The 10000-nt window shown below is 48.9% G+C and overlaps 1 protein-coding gene across 7 annotated transcripts in view; it reads right to left on the minus strand.

The window, feature by feature from the left end:
* LOC116359994 (syntaxin-binding protein 4) overlaps positions 1–10000 on the minus strand; it is a 142080-nt gene that overhangs the window by 16731 nt on the left and 115349 nt on the right. The window lies entirely within an intron of this gene.

Raw genomic sequence — 10000 nt, forward strand, 5'->3', positions numbered from 1 at the left:
TAAAGCTGTAGGGCATTGTGTCTGTGTTATTCAACCCAAACTAACCCTGTCACATGTCACCACAGTTAACCAGTGACAGTAAAGCTGTAGGGCATTGTGTCTGTGTGTTATTCAACCAAAACTAACCCTGTCTCTGTCACATGTCACCACAGCTGTAGAGCATTGTGTCTGTGTGTTATTCAACCCAAACTAACCCTGTCTCTGTCACCACAGTTAGGGACTAGAGCCAGGGAGCAGGGACTAGAGCCAGGGAGCAGGGACCAGAGCCAACGAGCAGGGACTAGAGCCAAGGAGCAGGGACTAGAGCCAGGGAGCAGGGACTAGAGCCAGGGAGCAGGGACCAGAGCCAGGGAGCAGGGACCAGAGCCAGGGAGCAGGGACTAGAGCCAAGGAGCAGGGACTAGAGCCAGGGAGCAGGGACTAGAGCCAGGGAGCAGGGACCAGAGCCAGGGAGCAGGGACTAGAGCCAGGGAGAAGGGACTAGAGCCAGGGTGAAGGGACTAGAGCCAGGGAGCAGGGACTAGAGCCAGGGAGCAGGGAGCAGGGACCAGAGCCAGGGAGCAGGGACTAGAGCCAGGGAGCAGGGACTAGAGCCAGGGAGCAGGGACTAGAGCCAGGGAGCAGGGACTAGAGCCAGGGAGCAGGGACTAGAGCCAGGGAGCAGGGACTAGAGCCACAGCCAGGGCCTAATCCCATTAATGAGACTGTGCTAGATTAGGGTCAGTCACAGACTGAGTGAGATTAAGATTAGATTAAAATCACTGCTAAACAACTGCGGAGGACGTCGTGACAAAACTACCGGCACACAGAGAGAGAGGGGGAGTATATGGTGGTGGAATGGAGAGAGATACAGGGGGAGTATATGGTGGTGGAATGGAGAGAGATACAGGGGGAGTATATGGTGGTGGAATGGAGAGAGAGAGGGGGAGTATATGGTGGTAGAATGGAGAGAGAGAGATACAGGGGGAGTATATGGTGGTGGAATGGAGAGAGATACAGGGGGAGTATATGGTGGTGGAATGGAGAGAGATACAGGGAGAGTATATGGTGGTGGAATGGAGAGAGAGAGATACAGGGGGAGTATATGGTGGTGGAATGGAGAGAGAGAGATACAGGGGGAGTATATGGTGGTGCAATGGAGAGAGAGAGATACAGGGGGAGTATATGGTGGTAGAATGGAGAGAGATACAGGGGGAGTATATGGTGGTGGAATGGAGAGAGATACAGGGGGAGTATATGGTGGTGGAATGGAGAGAGAGAGATACAGGGGGAGTATATGGTGGTGGAATGGAGAGAGAGAGATACAGGGGGAGTATATGGTGGTGGAATGGAGAGAGAGAGATACAGGGGGAGTATATGGTGGTGGAATGGAGAGAGATACAGGGGGAGTATATGGTGGTGGAATGGAGAGATACAAGGAGAGTATATGGTGGTAGAATGGAGAGAGATACAGGGGGAGTATATGGTGGTAGAATGGAGAGAGATACAGGGGGAGTATATGGTGGTAGAATGGAGAGAGATACAGGGGGAGTATATGGTGGTGGAATGGAGAGAGATACAGGGGGAGTATATGGTGGTGGAATGGAGAGAGATACAGGGGGAGTATATGGTGGTAGAATGGAGAGAGATACAGGGGGAGTATATGGTGGTAGAATGGAGAGAGATACAGGGGGAGTATATGGTGGTAGAATGGAGAGAGAGAGATACAGGGGGAGTATATGGTGGTGGAATGGAGAGAGAGAGATACAGGGGGAGTATATGGTGGTGGAATGGAGAGAGAGATACAGGGGGAGTATATGGTGGTGGAATGGAGAGAGACACAGGGGGAGTATATGGTGGTGGAATGGAGAGAGAGAGATACAGGGGGAGTATATGGTGGTGGAATGGAGAGAGAGAGATACAGGGGGAGTATATGGTGGTGGAATGGAGAGAGAGATACAGGGGGAGTATATGGTGGTGGAATGGAGAGAGATACAGGGGAGTATATGGTGGTAGAATGGAGAGAGATACAGGGGGAGTATATGGTGGTGGAATGGAGAGATACAGGGGGAGTAGATGGTGGTAGAATGGAGAGATACAGGGGGAGTATATGGTGGTGGAATGGAGAGAGAGAGGGGGAGTATATGGTGGTGTAATGGAGAGAGATACAGGGAGAGTATATGGTGGTGGAATGGAGAGATACAGGGGGAGTATATGGTGGTGGAATGGAGAGAGATACAAGGGGAGTATATGGTGGTGGAATGGAGAGAGATACAAGGGGAGTATATGGTGGTGGAATGGAGAGAGATACAAGGGGAGTATATGGTGGTGTAATGGAGAGAGATACAGGGAGAGTATATGGTGGTAGAATGGAGAGATACAGGGGGAGTATATGGTGGTAGAATGGAGAGATACAGGGGGAGTATATGGTGGTGGAATGGAGAGAGAGGGGGAGTATATGGTGGTGTAATGGAGAGAGATACAGGGAGAGTATATGGTGGTGGAATGGAGAGAGATACAGGGAGAGTATATGGTGGTGGAATGGAGAGAGATACAAGGGGAGTATATGGTGGTGGAATGGAGAGAGATACAGGGAGAGTATATGGTGGTGGAATGGAGAGAGATACAAGGGGAGTATATGGTGGTGGAATGGAGAGAGATACAGGGAGAGTATATGGTGGTGGAATTGGAGAGAGATACAAGGGAGAGTATATGGTGGTGTAATGGAGAGAGATACAGGGAGAGTATATGGTGGTGGAATGGAGAGATACAAGGGGAGTATATGGTGGTGGAATGGAGAGAGATACAGGGGGAGTATATGGTGGTGAAATGGAGAGAGATAGATACAGGGGGAGTATATGGTGGTGGAATGGAGAGATACAGGGGGAGTATATGGTGGTGGAATGGAGAGAGAGAGATACAGGGGGAGTATATGGTGGTGGAATGGGAGAGAGAGGTACAGGGGGAGTATATGGTGGTGGAATGGAGAGAGAGAGATACAGGGGAGTATATGGTGGTGGAATGGAGAGAGATACAGGGGGAGTATATGGTGGTGGAATGGAGAGAGAGAGATACAGGGGGAGTATATGGTGGTGGAATGGAGAGAGATACAGGGAGAGTATATGGTGGTGGAATGGAGAGGAGAGATACAGGGGGAGTATATGGTGGTGGAATGGAGAGAGAGAGATACAGGGGGAGTATATGGTGGTGCAATGGAGAGAGAGAGATACAGGGGGAGTATATGGTGGTAGAATGGAGAGAGATACAGGGGGAGTATATGGTGGTGGAATGGAGAGAGATACAGGGGGGGAGTATATGGTGGTGGAATGGAGAGAGAGAGATACAGGGGGAGTATATGGTGGTGGAATGGAGAGAGAGAGATACAGGGGAGTATATGGTGGTGGAATGGAGAGAGAGAGATACAGGGGGAGTATAGTGGTGGTGGAATGGAGAGAGATACAGGGGGAGTATATGGTGGTGGAATGGAGAGATACAAGGAGAGTATATGGTGGTAGAATGGAGAGAGATACAGGGGGAGTATATGGTGGTAGAATGGAGAGAGATACAGGGGGAGTATATGGTGGTAGAATGGAGAGAGATACAGGGGGAGTATATGGTGGTGGAATGGGAGAGAGATACAGGGGGAGTATATGGTGATGGGGTGAATGGAGAGAGATACAGGGGGAGTATATGGTGGTAGAATGGAGAGAGATACAGGGGGAGTATATGGTGGTTAGAATGGAAGAGAGATACAGGGGGAGTATATGGTGGGTAGAATGGAGAGAGAGAGATACAGGGGGAGTATATGGGTGGCTGGAATGGAGAGAGAGAGATCACGGGGGAGTATATGGTGGTGGGAATGGAGAGAGAGATACAGGGGAGTATATGGTGGTGGAATGGAGAGAGACACAGGGGGAGTATATGGTGGTGGAATGGAGAGAGAGAGATACAGGGGGAGTATATGGTGGTGGAATGGAGAGAGAGAGATACAGGGGAGTATATGGTGGTGGAATGGAGAGAGAGATACAGGGGGAGTATATGGTGGTGGAATGGAGAGAGATACAGGGGAGTATATGGTGGTAGAATGGAGAGAGATACAGGGGGAGTATATGGTGGGTGGAATGGAGAGATACAGGGGGAGTATATGGTGGTTCAGAATGGAGAAGATACAGGGGGGGAAGTATATGGTGGTGGACATTGGAGAGAGAGAGGGGGAGTATATGGTGGTGTAATGGGAGAGAGATACAGGGAGAGTATTGGTGGTGGAATGGAGAGATACAGGGGGAGTTATGGTGGTGGGAATGGAGAGAGATACACAGGGGAAGTATATGGTGGGTAATGTAATGGAGAGAGATACAAGGGGAGTATATGGTGGTGGAATGGAGAGAGATACAAGGGGAGGTATATGGTGGTGTAATGGAGAGAGATACAGGGAGAGATATGGTGGTAGAATGGAGAGATACAGGGGGAGTATATGGTGGTAGAATGGAGAGATACAGGGGGAGTATATGGTGGTGGAATGGAGAGAGAGAGGGGGAGTATATGGTGGTGTAATGGAGAGAGATACAGGGAGTATATATGGTGGTGGAATGGAGAGAGATACAGGGGAGTATATGGTGGTGGAATGGAGAGAGATACAAGGGAGTATATGGTGGTGGAATGGAGAGAGATACAGGGAGAGTATATGGTGGTGGAATGGAGAGAGATACAAGGGGAGTATTGGTGGTGGAATGGAGAGAGATACAGAGGAGAGTATATGGTGGTGGAATGGAGAGAGATACAAGGGAGAGTATATGATGGTGGAATGGAGAGAGATACAGGGGGAGTAGTATGGTGGTGGACATGGAGAGAGAGAGATACAGGGGGAGTATATGGTGGTGGAATGGAGAGAGAGAGATACAGGGGGAGTATATGGTGGTGGAATGGAGAGAGAGAGATACAGGGGGAGTATATGGTGGTGGAATGGAGAGAGATACAGGGGGAGTATATGGTGGTGGAATGGAGAGAGATACAGGGGGAGTATATGGTGGTGGAATGGAGAGAGAGAGATACAGGGGGAGTATATGGTGGTAGAATGGAGAGAGATACAGGGGGAGTATATGGTGGTGGAATGGAGAGAGAGAGATACAGGGGGAGTATATGGTGGTGGAATGGAGAGAGATACAGGGGAGTATATGGTGGTGGAATGGAGAGAGATACAGGGGAGTATATGGTGGTAGAATGGAGAGAGATACAGGGGAGTATATGGTGGTGGAATGGAGAGAGATACAGGGGGAGTATATGGTGGTAGAATGGAGAGAGATACAGGGGGAGTATATGGTGGTAGAATGGAGAGAGAGAGATACAGGGGGAGTATATGGTGGTGGAATGGAGAGAGAGAGATACAGGGGGAGTATATGGTGGTGGAATGGAGAGAGATACAGGGGGAGTATATGGTGGTGGAATGGAGAGAGAATACAGGGGAGTATATGGTGTAGAATGGAGAGAGATACAGGGGGAGTATATGGTGGTAGAATGGAGAGAGAGAGATACAGGGGGAGATATATGGTGGTGGAATGGAGAGAGATACAGGGGAGTATATGGTGGTGGAATGGAGAGAGATACAGGGGGAGTATATGGTGGTAGAATGGAGAGAGATACAGGGGGAGTATATGGTGGTGGAATGGAGAGAGATACAGGGGGAGTATATGGTGGTAGAATGGAGAGAGAGAGATACAGGGGGAGTATATGGTGGTATAATGGAGAGAGAGAGATACAGGGGGAGTATATGGTGGTAGAATGGAGAGAGATACAAGGGAGAGTATATGGTGGTGTAATGGAGAGAGATACAGGGAGAGTATATGGTGGTGGAATGGAGAGATACAAGGGGAGTATATGGTGGTGGAATGGAGAGAGATACAGGGGGAGTATATGGTGGTGGAATGGAGAGAGATAGATACAGGGGGAGTATATGGTGGTGAATGGAGAGATACAGGGGGAGTATATGGTGGTGGAATGGAGAGAGAGAGAGATACAGGGGGAGTATATGGTGGTGGAATGGAGAGAGAGAGATACAGGGAGGAGTATATGGTGGTGGAATGGAGAGAGAGAGAGATACAGGGGGGCAGTATATGGTGGTGGAATGGAGAGAGATTACAGGGGAGTATATGGTGGTGGAATGGAGAGAGAGAGATACAGGGGGAGTATATGGTGGTGGAATGGAGAGAGATACAGGGGGAGTAGTATGGTGGTGGAATGGAGAGAGAGAGATACAGGGGGAGTATATGGTGGTGGAATGGAGAGAGATACAGGGAGAGTATATGGTGGAATGGAGAGAGAGAGATACAGGGGGAGGTATATGGTGGTGGAATGGAGAAGAGAGAGATACAGGGGAGCAATATGGTGGTGCAATGGAGAGAGAGAGATACAGGGGGAGTATATGGTGGTAGAATGGAGAGAGATACAGGGGGAGTATATGGTGGTGGAATGGAGAGAGATAACAGGGGGAGTATATGGTGGTGGAATGGAGAGAGAGAGATACAGGGGGAGTATATGGTTGGTGGAATGGAGAGAGAGAGATACAGGGGGAGTATATGGTGGTGGAATGGAAGAGAGAGAGATACAGGGGGAGTATATGGTGGTGGAATGGAGAGAGATACAGGGGGAGTATATGGTGGTGGAATGGAGAGATACAAGGAGAGTATATGGTGGTAGAATGGAGAGAGATACAGGGGGAGTATATGGTGGTAGAATGGAGAGAGATACAGGGGGAGTATATGGTGGTAGAATGGAAGAGAGATACAGGGGGAGTATATATGGTGGTGGAATGGAGAGAGATACAGGGGGAGTATATGGTGGTGGAATGGAGAGAGATACAGGGGGAGTATATGGTGGTAGAATGGAGAGAGATACAGGGGGAGTATATGGTGGTAGAATGGAGAGAGATACAGGGGGAGTATATGGTGGTAGAATGGAGAGAGAGAGATACAGGGGGAGTATATGGTGGTGGAATGGAGAGAGAGAGATACAGGGGGAGTATATGGTGGTGGAATGGAGAGAGAGATACAGGGGGAGTATATGGTGGTGGAATGGAGAGAGACACAGGGGGAGTATATGGTGGTGGAATGGAGAGAGAGAGATACAGGGGGAGTATATGGTGGTGGAATGGAGAGAGAGAGATACAGGGGGAGTATATGGTGGTGGAATGGAGAGAGAGATACAGGGGGAGTATATGGTGGTGGAATGGAGAGAGATACAGGGGGAGTATATGGTGGTAGAATGGAGAGAGATACAGGGGGAGTATATGGTGGTGGAATGGGAGATACAGGGGGAGTATATGGTGGTAGAATGGAGAGATACAGGGGGAGTATATGGTGGTGGAATGGAGAGAGAGAGGGGGAGTATATGGTGGTGTAATGGAGAGAGATACAGGGAGAGTATATGGTGGTGGAATGGAGAGATACAGGGGGAGTATATGGTGGTGGAATGGAGAGAGATACAAGGGGAGTATATGGTGGTGTAATGGAGAGAGATACAAGGGGAGTATATGGTGGTGGAATGGAGAGAGATACAAGGGGAGTATATGGTGGTGTAATGGAGAGAGATACAGGGAGAGTATATGGTGGTAGAATGGAGAGATACAGGGGGAGTATATGGTGGTAGAATGGAGAGATACAGGGGGAGTATATGGTGGTGGAATGGAGAGAGAGAGGGGGAGTATATGGTGGTGTAATGGAGAGAGATACAGGGAGAGTATATGGTGGTGGAATGGAGAGAGATACAGGGAGAGTATATGGTGGTGGAATGGAGAGAGATACAAGGGGAGTATATGGTGGTGGAATGAGAGAGATACAGGGAGAGTATATGGTGGTGGAATGGAGAGAGATACAAGGGAGTATATGGTGGTGGAATGGAGAGAGATACAGGGAGAGTATATGGTGGTGGAATGGAGAGAGATACAAGGGAGAGTATATGATGGTGGAATGGAGAGAGATACAGGGGGAGTATATGGTGGTGGAATGGAGAGAGAGAGATACAGGGGGAGTATATGGTGGTGGAATGGAGAGAGAGAGATACAGGGGGAGTATATGGTGGTGGAATGGAGAGAGAGAGATACAGGGGGAGTATATGGTGGTGGAATGGAGAGAGATACAGGGGGAGTATATGGTGGTGGAATGGAGAGAGATACAGGGGGAGTATATGGTGGTGGAATGGAGAGAGAGAGATACAGGGGGAGTATATGGTGGTGGAATGGAGAGAGATACAGGGGGAGTATATGGTGGTGGAATGGAGAGAGAGAGATACAGGGGGAGTATATGGTGGTGGAATGGAGAGAGATACAGGGGGAGTATATGGTGGTGTAATGGAGAGAGATACAGGGGGAGTATATGGTGGTAGAATGGAGAGAGATACAGGGGGAGTATATGGTGGTGGAATGGAGAGAGATACAGGGGGAGTATATGGTGGTAGAATGGAGAGAGATACAGGGGGGAGTATATGGTGGTAGAATGGAGAGAGAGAGATACAGGGGGAGTATATGGTGGTGGAATGGAGAGAGAGAGAACAGGGGGGAGTATATGGTGGTGGAATGGAGAGAGATACAGGGGGAGTATATGGTGGTGGAATGGAGAGAGATACAGGGGGAGTATATGGTGGTAGAATGGAGAGAGATACAGGGGAGTATATGGTGGTAGAATGGAGAGAGAGAGATACAGGGGGAGTATATGGTGGTGGAATGGAGAGAGATACAGGGGGAGTATATGGTGGTGGAATGGAGAGAGATACAGGGGGAGTATATGGTGGTAGAATGGAGAGAGATACAGGGGGAGTATATGGTGGTGGAATGGAGAGAGATACAGGGGGGAGTATATGGTGGTAGAATGGAGAGAGAGAGATACAGGGGGAGTATATGGTGGTATAATGGAGAGAGAGAGATACAGGGGGAGTATATGGTGGTAGAATGGAGAGAGAGAGATACAAGGGGAGTATATGGTTGGTTAGAATGGAGAGAGAGAGATACAGGGGGAGTATATGGTGGTGGAATGGAGAGAGAGAGATACAGGGGGAGTATATGGTGGTGGAATGGAGAGATACAGGGGGAGTATATGGTGGTGGAATGGAGAGAGATACAGGGGGAGTATATGGTGGTAGAATGGAGAGAGATACAGGGGGAGTATATGGTGGTAGAATGGAGAGAGATACAGGGGGAGTATATGGTGGTGGAATGGAGAGAGATAGATACAGGGGGAGTATATGGTGGTGGAATGGAGAGAGAGAGAGATACAGGGGGAGTATATGCTGGTGGAATGGAGAGAGAGAGATACAGGGGGAGTATATGGTGGTGGAATGGAGAGATACAGGGGAGTATATGGTGGTGGATAGATAGATAGATAGATAGATAGATAGATAGATAGATAGATAGATAGATAGATAGATAGATAGATAGATAGATAGATAGATAGATAGATAGATAGATAGATAGATAGATAGATAGATAGATAGATAGATAGATAGATAGATAGATAGATAGATAGATAGATAGATAGATAGATAGATAGATATATAGATAGTTCATCAGAGCAGACACTAGGCACTCACCAGGGCTAGTTCATCAGAGCAGAGACACTAGGGACTCACCAGGGATAGTTTGTCTGAGCAGACACTAGGGACTCACCAGGGATAGTTCATCAGAGCAGAGACACTAGGGACTCACCAGGGATAGTTTGTCTGAGCAGACACTAGGGACTCACCAGGGATAGTTCATCAGAGCAGACACTAGGGACTCACAAGGGCTAGTTCATCAGACCAGACACTAGGGACTCACAAGGGCTAGTTCATCAGAGCAGACACTAGGGGACTCACCAGGACTAGTTTGCCTGTGCAGACACTAGGGACTCACCAGGGATAGTTCATCAGAGCAGACACTAGGGACTCACCAGGGATAGTTCATCAGAGCAGACACTAGGGACTCACAAGGGCTAGTTCATCAGAGCAGACACTAGGGACTCACCAGGGCTAGTTCATCAGAGCAGACACTAGGGAC

The sequence above is a fragment of the Oncorhynchus kisutch genome, unplaced genomic scaffold, assembly GCF_002021735.2.
Source record: "Oncorhynchus kisutch isolate 150728-3 unplaced genomic scaffold, Okis_V2 Okis06b-Okis10b_hom, whole genome shotgun sequence".
NCBI classification, from domain to species: domain Eukaryota; kingdom Metazoa; phylum Chordata; class Actinopteri; order Salmoniformes; family Salmonidae; genus Oncorhynchus; species Oncorhynchus kisutch.